This window comes from Rhipicephalus sanguineus, chromosome 9 (assembly GCF_013339695.2).
Source record: "Rhipicephalus sanguineus isolate Rsan-2018 chromosome 9, BIME_Rsan_1.4, whole genome shotgun sequence".
NCBI classification, from domain to species: domain Eukaryota; kingdom Metazoa; phylum Arthropoda; class Arachnida; order Ixodida; family Ixodidae; genus Rhipicephalus; species Rhipicephalus sanguineus.
Genome location: NC_051184.2, coordinates 126,091,548 through 126,098,985, shown reverse-complemented (window position 1 = coordinate 126,098,985; position 7,438 = coordinate 126,091,548). Strand labels below are relative to the sequence as shown.

The 7,438-nt window shown below is 44.4% G+C and overlaps 1 pseudogene; it reads left to right on the top strand.

Moving 5' to 3' along the window:
• The first annotated feature begins 6,050 nt into the window (after positions 1–6,050).
• On the top strand, positions 6,051–7,237 carry LOC119405842 (uncharacterized; annotated as a pseudogene).
• Positions 7,238–7,438: the final 201 nt, after the last annotated feature.

Sequence of the window (7,438 nt, the reverse complement as noted above, 5' to 3'; positions counted from 1 at the left end):
TGTCCGATTTACGGCTCCCGATTCGATTGCCGCAGAAATGTCTCGAATCCGTCAAGAACGAGAGGAGTTACGGCGGTTTGACGCACGCTCTCAGCGCTTTATCTTATTTCTCGCCCCGACGAGTGCACTGGAAGCTACAGAGAGATTACATGGACCCAGGCAAAAATTTGCTGCAAGTGGGACCACTTGAAGTGGGTTATCGAACAGGGACCACTTGACAAGTGGGACCACTTGGGAAGTGGGACCACTTCGTCGGACCACTTGGCAAGTGGGACCACTTGGGAAATGGGACCACTTCGTCAGACCACTTGGCAAGTGGGACCACTTGCGAAGTGGGACCACTTCGTCGGAGCACTTGACAAGTGGGACCGCTTGTGAAGTGGGACCACTTCGTCGGACCACTTGGCAAGTGGGACCACTTAGCAAGTGGCCCCACGAGGTGAGCGGCACCACTTGCAACGTGGCATCGCTCCAACCGAACTTACGCATTTAATAACGAAGTGAAAATGTTTTGAACGTTTACTCCAGCATCATTTGTCTCCCATCAACCTATTCATGCTTTTTCTGACGTCCTGTATCTTCTGCGACAGGATTGTTGGCATGTTTTCGATTGTTGCCTTGACGCACTGGTCATTCTGAGCACCCCAATGTGTCACCATTTCTAAAAAGAAAGCCGACATTAATAAATGAAGCATAGAGCTCATTGCACTTCAATACAGCAAGACTATACTTACTGATGATCAGAGCCACCTTTTCGGGACTCAACTGTTTCCTGACTGTGGCGTCTGGATTTTTATAGTCTTTGGGTGCCAGTTTGCCCCCATAAGTTCTATGTGCAAGGGCCTTGCGGCCCCATATGGCTTGGGCCATGTCCTTTGCGACTAATGATGGCTTCTTTTGAGCCATAATTTTTTGTGCTTGTTTGCTACCAATACAAAAGCCATTTGCCACGTGGTACTGCAAAAGAAAAATGAGCAATTACAAACAAAAATGCCAGGAGTGCACTTAAACATACTTACCCTACCACCACCAATGTCGGCGAAGGCTTGCTGGGTGGCAACCTGCGAGTCAACTGTCAAACAAAGGCAATAAGAGGTCATATGTAGCTAACTGATTCATCATGCATCACATTCTCAAAGTAAAACACATTCTGAGAAGCAGTGCAGCGGAAAGCTAGATAATTCTGGCCCCCGTTGGTATTTTTGCATTCCTCCACACCAGGGTGCAGCTGATAAAGCCTAGCATCTAGCAAATTATCAGAACACAGTAGTGCTGAGCCACCTAGGCAGGTCTCTCATAAATAGATAATTTGGCTTTTACCTGCGGGCAGGCTGCCTCTCCAGGTTATCACCTGCGACAGTATGATGTTCTGGATGGCGACTGGAGGGTGACTGGATGGTGTGACTGAGTGGTGTGGTTGGAGAGTGCTGTTCAGCCAAGGGGGGTGACATAGGTATTTCAATGTCTGGATACCCCTCAGAAGGGCAGCCTATACCATTGAGAAACATATTTCAGGCAATTAAACTGAGAACATACAACATGCCTCAATATGAAACACTGGCTGTGGTGTCATATATGTTAACTAAAGTACAGTCAAAAAAGTAATTTAGAGGCGTCACTGATAAGGGTGATTATTTAAGGAGAACGTTTTTTTTAACATTGTCACCACATGAACACGCAATGAGTTAAGATACAGACATAGAGCTATTCAACACCTAATTCAAGTGGCTAATGAGAATTACAGACAGTAGAACAGTACAGAATCAAAACATTAACCACGAATGTCAGGTGTTCAAATTACACACATAAAATCACTTTGAGCAGGTTACATTCAAAAGAATGGTAGATAATAGGCATGCACTCTTACAAAAAACAGGAAGCATATGCGGGAAAATAATGTGACACTATTTCCTTCCGTAGAATTTCATCTCGATCAATATGCAACCACCAAGGTAGACCATGGTTAATATGAAGCTTTTAAGCTGTCGCCTGAATATTACCAAGGGCTTCGTCTACTTATGTAGTGCATGTGTGAAAATTGTTTCAAGGCCCCTGTATAGAAAAAGAAGTGAAATAATTCATGCAGTGTAATGAATTTTACCTGTTTGAGACCCCTGCACGTTTGGAAGCTCGACTCTTCGGCACTCTAGCATCTCTACCACTAAAAACATACAAAAACATCATTTAATGTGCACTCTAGAAAATTTAATGGACTCCACATATGAATATAATAGCACTATACTGACCTGCTGAGAGTTTAACATCAATGTTATCACTCATTGAAGTCATAATGGCCCGCAGCTCGGCATTTTCTTTGCAGGATGCCTCATATTGAGAGCGCCAGTAACGGGCATCTGCTTTCGCCCTCTTTAATTCTTTCAAGGAGACCACATCGTCGTCTGTGCTGCTCCCTGAATCGATCTCAGACTGAGTCCGTTTCTTTCTGGAGTCCTGCAAACAGAGCTGTACCATAATAACTTGCACGTATAATTATGGCATAAGCAAATATTTAAGGAAACATGCCTGAGCAGCACGGGCGGCTTCATTTTTCTGTGAGGAGCTTCGCATGTGTTCTTTTAATATGCTTGCATAGGCATTTTTCTTAGCCTCTTCCCCATTGCGTTTCGCTTTCTTGTTGGCCTGCAAAGGTATGTTGAAACTAGAATGCATTAGTAAGTGGCAATGAAAAAAATTTATGCACTCTACCTGCTTGGATGCCCGCTTCTGGGATGCTGGTGCATCGGTCTCGCTGCCACCTAACATCTCAATGTCTGATGGGTTGATCACGCCTCTGCGAAGTCTCGTGTTCGCTTTTTTATTTTCAGCTCTTCTCTAGAACCTGTGATGCAGTGTAGAACTGTTAAAACTCACTCACACAAACCTAAAAAAATCGAACATAGCCAACACTTAGCTGCTTAGCACACAAAACATGCAGTTATAGCATCTATGTCTTTTTGCCCCAGTGCCTAATTAACCCTTTAACTAGCAAGCTGAACTTGTGTGCATCCAAAATGTTTATACCAATATTGCTGATAACAAGCTGCGCTTGTCGGCTCAGTTTACATCACACTTTTGATTTAAATGAGTGAGGAATTCTTAAAGTGTGCAATCAAGACGATCTCAATATAAGGCTTACACAAGTGTTGAAAGAACGTCTCTCTTAGTAGATGAAAATGATAACTGCACATGTACATATTGTATGAGTGCAGATATAATGCCAGTAAATTAGCTGGAACAAAACGAAATAACTTTTGCACACATCTAAAACGAATAGTTTATTGCTTCAACAAAGTGGATGTGCTAAAGTATGCAACGTACTGGGAGGCCCATGTGAAATTTCCGATGCTGACCAAGAATCGAATGCTGTACTACATTACATGTACTTTTTGCATGCTCAAACTGTACATCGACAGCGCACGCAGTAGAACTTCGCATTACTCTGCCAACAAACACGGGATTTCAGCAGAATTTGCTGGCGAGTGATACCTTCAATAAAGTTATTTCAGTGCACTCGCTACACACGTGGCTACTACCAGCGCACACAAGTGATGCACACGGTAGTAACCACTGGTCGATTACTTACTTGCCAGCAGGAGAACTTGGGACGGATATGATCCGTTGTACTCCGGATTTTCCTCTTCTATCCAGAATGTAGTGTACACCTTGTTGTTGCTGAAATCTTGGTCATTTCGAGGATGAAAATCTTTCACGTTGCTAGCTGGAACAACGTACTCCTTCTTATCGAATGCATCTAAGAAGCGCACAAGTGCGAACATTCTTTCGGTGGACATGATGACCGCGGAATCAACTAAAGGCGCTAAACCACTAAAACATGCTACGACCTGCTGCAAAATTTGTACAAAGTGCGGCAGCCATCGAATCGGGACAATAAGGACGGATTGCACTGGCTTGGATATGGGCTATGTATAAGCCTACATAGCCACCTTCAAAAACGTGGCGGCAATGACGTACTTTTGGCCATGTACTGCAGATTGGGCAAGTTGGTGCATTATGATATCGTATTGGTATAGCGCAGCTCAGTTTGAGCATGAAGAAAAGAGGCTACAGCGAAGAAGGAAACAGAGGCAACAGGATGAGCGCCATGCTTTTGGCACGCAAAATGGCTGGCTTTGAAAAATTAAAAGAACTAGTGCAAGCCAAGCATTAAGCCAAGCACGCAAACCACGCGCTTTGTTGCTACCGTTCATTTAGTTGTATCGACGTGTTTTGATTTTTCTGTCATTAAAATGCCAACTGCAAGCATTATGCGCTTTTCGTGAGCCGTGTCGAATTAACGACCGAAAAAACGAGTACGAAGAGAAAAAGCCGCAAGCGATACCTCGAGCCTGCAGCAAGGAATGATTCCCTCCCTAGATCGACGTTGCACGAGATACGAAAAAGGGCGCTACCAAGTTCAGCGGAGCCTGATTCGAACGTTAATTCGGGTACGCCTACAGCAACCACAGATCGCCCTGAATCCCCGGATAGTCGGTGTGGAAGTGAACCGGCAGAACACCCCAGTGACTACAGTTACCCTTCTATCGTTGAAGATGAATCAACCGCAAGTGATGGTGAATCTCCATGTGCTGAATCAAGCTCAGCCCAGCCAACCAACACTTTCGCCAGCTCCAGCTTCTTTCGGATGGAGTTTCAGCATCCTATCGGCAGCGGAAACAAACTGTCTGTTGGGGACGCTCTTGTGCTGGCTATTGACTTCGCTATAAAGCACGGACTGACATGGACTGCTATTGAGGATCTCTTGAAGTACAGCAACCAACTCTTGGGAACTGATGTACTACCCGACAGCAAATACTTCTTCAGGAAGTTTTCTGGACCTTCACCAGAAGAGATGAATTTCTTCTTCTACTGTCCAGAGTGTCATCGTCTGTTAGCAAAGACAGGCGGGAGCTTAGAAGAGCGCAACAGAATGTCTGGCACGTGTTGTGGAAAGCACTACACTGGTCGCCAGTTGTCAGAAAAAGGTTCCTTTTTCGTGAGCTTGCCACTGAAAAAGCAGCTCGCTTCTTTACTTGCAGGCGATACCTTGAGGCAAGAACTTTATTAATCTGTGAGTAGCAAACATAGAGAAAATGAAAACATCGCGGACGCGATGACAGACCTCACTAATGGCGCCTTCTACAAGAAGCAGCGACAGACGCTTGGCTGCAGGAGTCAAGACATTACATTTCCTGTGAATGCAGACGGAAGTCCCGTGTTTAAATCATCGAACTATTTTCTATCTGGCCGGTGCATCTGACAATCAACGAGCTGCCACCGCACATTCGCTGGAGAAACGTTATTTGCGCTCTGTTGTGGTACGGCACAAAGCACCCTGATATGACTATACTTCTTGAGGCGTTCGCGGAACAGATGAAGGAGCTTTCCTCCGAAGGAATTCACTGGAGCCATAATGGGGAACAGCTGCATTCAAGCGTATGTAAGAGTATATCTGTTATTGCAGTGATGACCTTTGAAATTCATCTCTCTAAACCAGGGACTGCATTCTCCTCCCAGGCTAACTTTAATTCCTTTTCTTTCTCTTCCTTTTTTTATTGCAGTTAATGTCAAGGTTTTGCCCCTGAAATATTGCTCTTTCTGCACACTACTGTGATCCTTTTTGTTTTATAATGTTTCATGTGAATAATAATACCTCTGATTACATGCTGTGAACGTTTATATTTTGTACTAGTTGATATGAATTACGTTACCTTCGTTGATTCATGTTATCAACGCTGCCATGTATTTAGGTTTTTTCAGAGTTAAAAAAAGTAACTTGCTGTTATTTTTCTAGGTGTACTGCATTACAGGCGTTGCAGATGCTCCAGCCAGGGCTTCAATGCAGAATGTCTTGCTGTTCAACGGTTACTATGGCTGTTCATGGTGTCTGCACCCTGGAGAGTTCATTGAAGGTGCAGTATTATTACCCACCCTTGCATGTGTCATGTGAAGTTGTCGAATATCTGAAGAGTGCTCTAGAAACCATGTTTCATTGTGCAGGTAGTGTCAAGTATCCCGTCTCCGTGACTGCTAAAGAGAGAGATGCAGCTATGATGGTGGCAGACATGCAAACGGCAGCAGACCTTGAACGCTCTATTAGAGGCGTAAAAGGACATTCGCCTTTCATCAATGTCCCTGGCTTCGACATTGTGTGGAGCTTTCGTCCCGATTATATGCACACTGTCTTGCTTGGTGTCGTGCGCCAGATGATGGACATTTGGTGTTCAAATGTGGGCAAGGCGCATTACATTGGGAGTGCCAGAACTTTAGCCGAAATAGATGGTCGCCTCCTAAGCCAGAGACCTCCACTATGTTTCAATAGGGTACCAAGGTCTCTCAAACTGAGGAAGTACTGGAAGGGGTCTGAGTGGGAGGCTTGGCTGCTTTATTACAGCATTCCGTGCCTGAAAGGCATCTTGGAAGCTGTGTTTTTTGAACATTTTGCGCTTTTGGTGTCTGCTGTCTACATTCTCTTGAAGAGCCGTGTGACAGCAGACGATGTAGATATCAGCACCATTTGTGGTAATGACCCAGTGTCACTATGGTGCAGGTGCCATGACTTCGAATGTGCACACATTATTGCATTTGCCCAAGAGCGTACTGCTGCATGGGCCACTCTGGGCAGTTTCGTGTTTTGAGTTTGAGAGCAACATGGGGCGCCTAGTACATCTAGTGTCGTCTTCTAATGGCATTCCTTTTCAAATCCTTTCACGCGTCCTTTTATTGAACAACTTCCACTTTCTTCAGTGTATGGCATCGCAAGAAGTCCAGGAGCTATGTATCCAAGCAAAGAGGAGAAAACATTCAAGACTTTAATTACTTGGAAGACCGCAGGCACCTTCTATGGAGCTGTCAGATTACATAATGGAAACATTTCTGGAGTTGTGAAACTTGACGAATAAAGTCGGGTCTCAGCAGAAGGCTGCACAATCCACAGTAAGAATTACAAGTCCGCCACCCTCAAACGAGATTCAAGTGTTTTAAAGGTGGGAGGTGAGTACACAATGCTAGAACACATAGTCGACGTTTCCAAAGTGGATGGTACATCCGAAATTTTTATTACCTCGGATGTGTACCATATGACCAACTTTCAGGAGGTTGACCACTTGAAAGAAGCTGTCAGTTCTGGCTCTAAAAAGGTGCATTCCCTCTCGAAATCCCTGCGTCTATGTGTGTGTGCCTTGAACTTAATGGGAAGTTGTTGTTTGCTGAATTGTGCAACCGCTTTGGCTCATGTTAAGCTCTGCTTGCATTTACGTACAATGCCAATTTCCGGACAGTTTTTTGAAGGAGTGTGAACGCAGGTTATTAGTTTTTACTATCTTATAGGCACATGTTTAGGCAGAATGAAGTATTGGATAATTTGTTATAATGTTTAGGCTTTTACCACGATATGATTATGAGCCACGCCATTTTGGAGGGCTCCAAAAGTTTCGTCTGT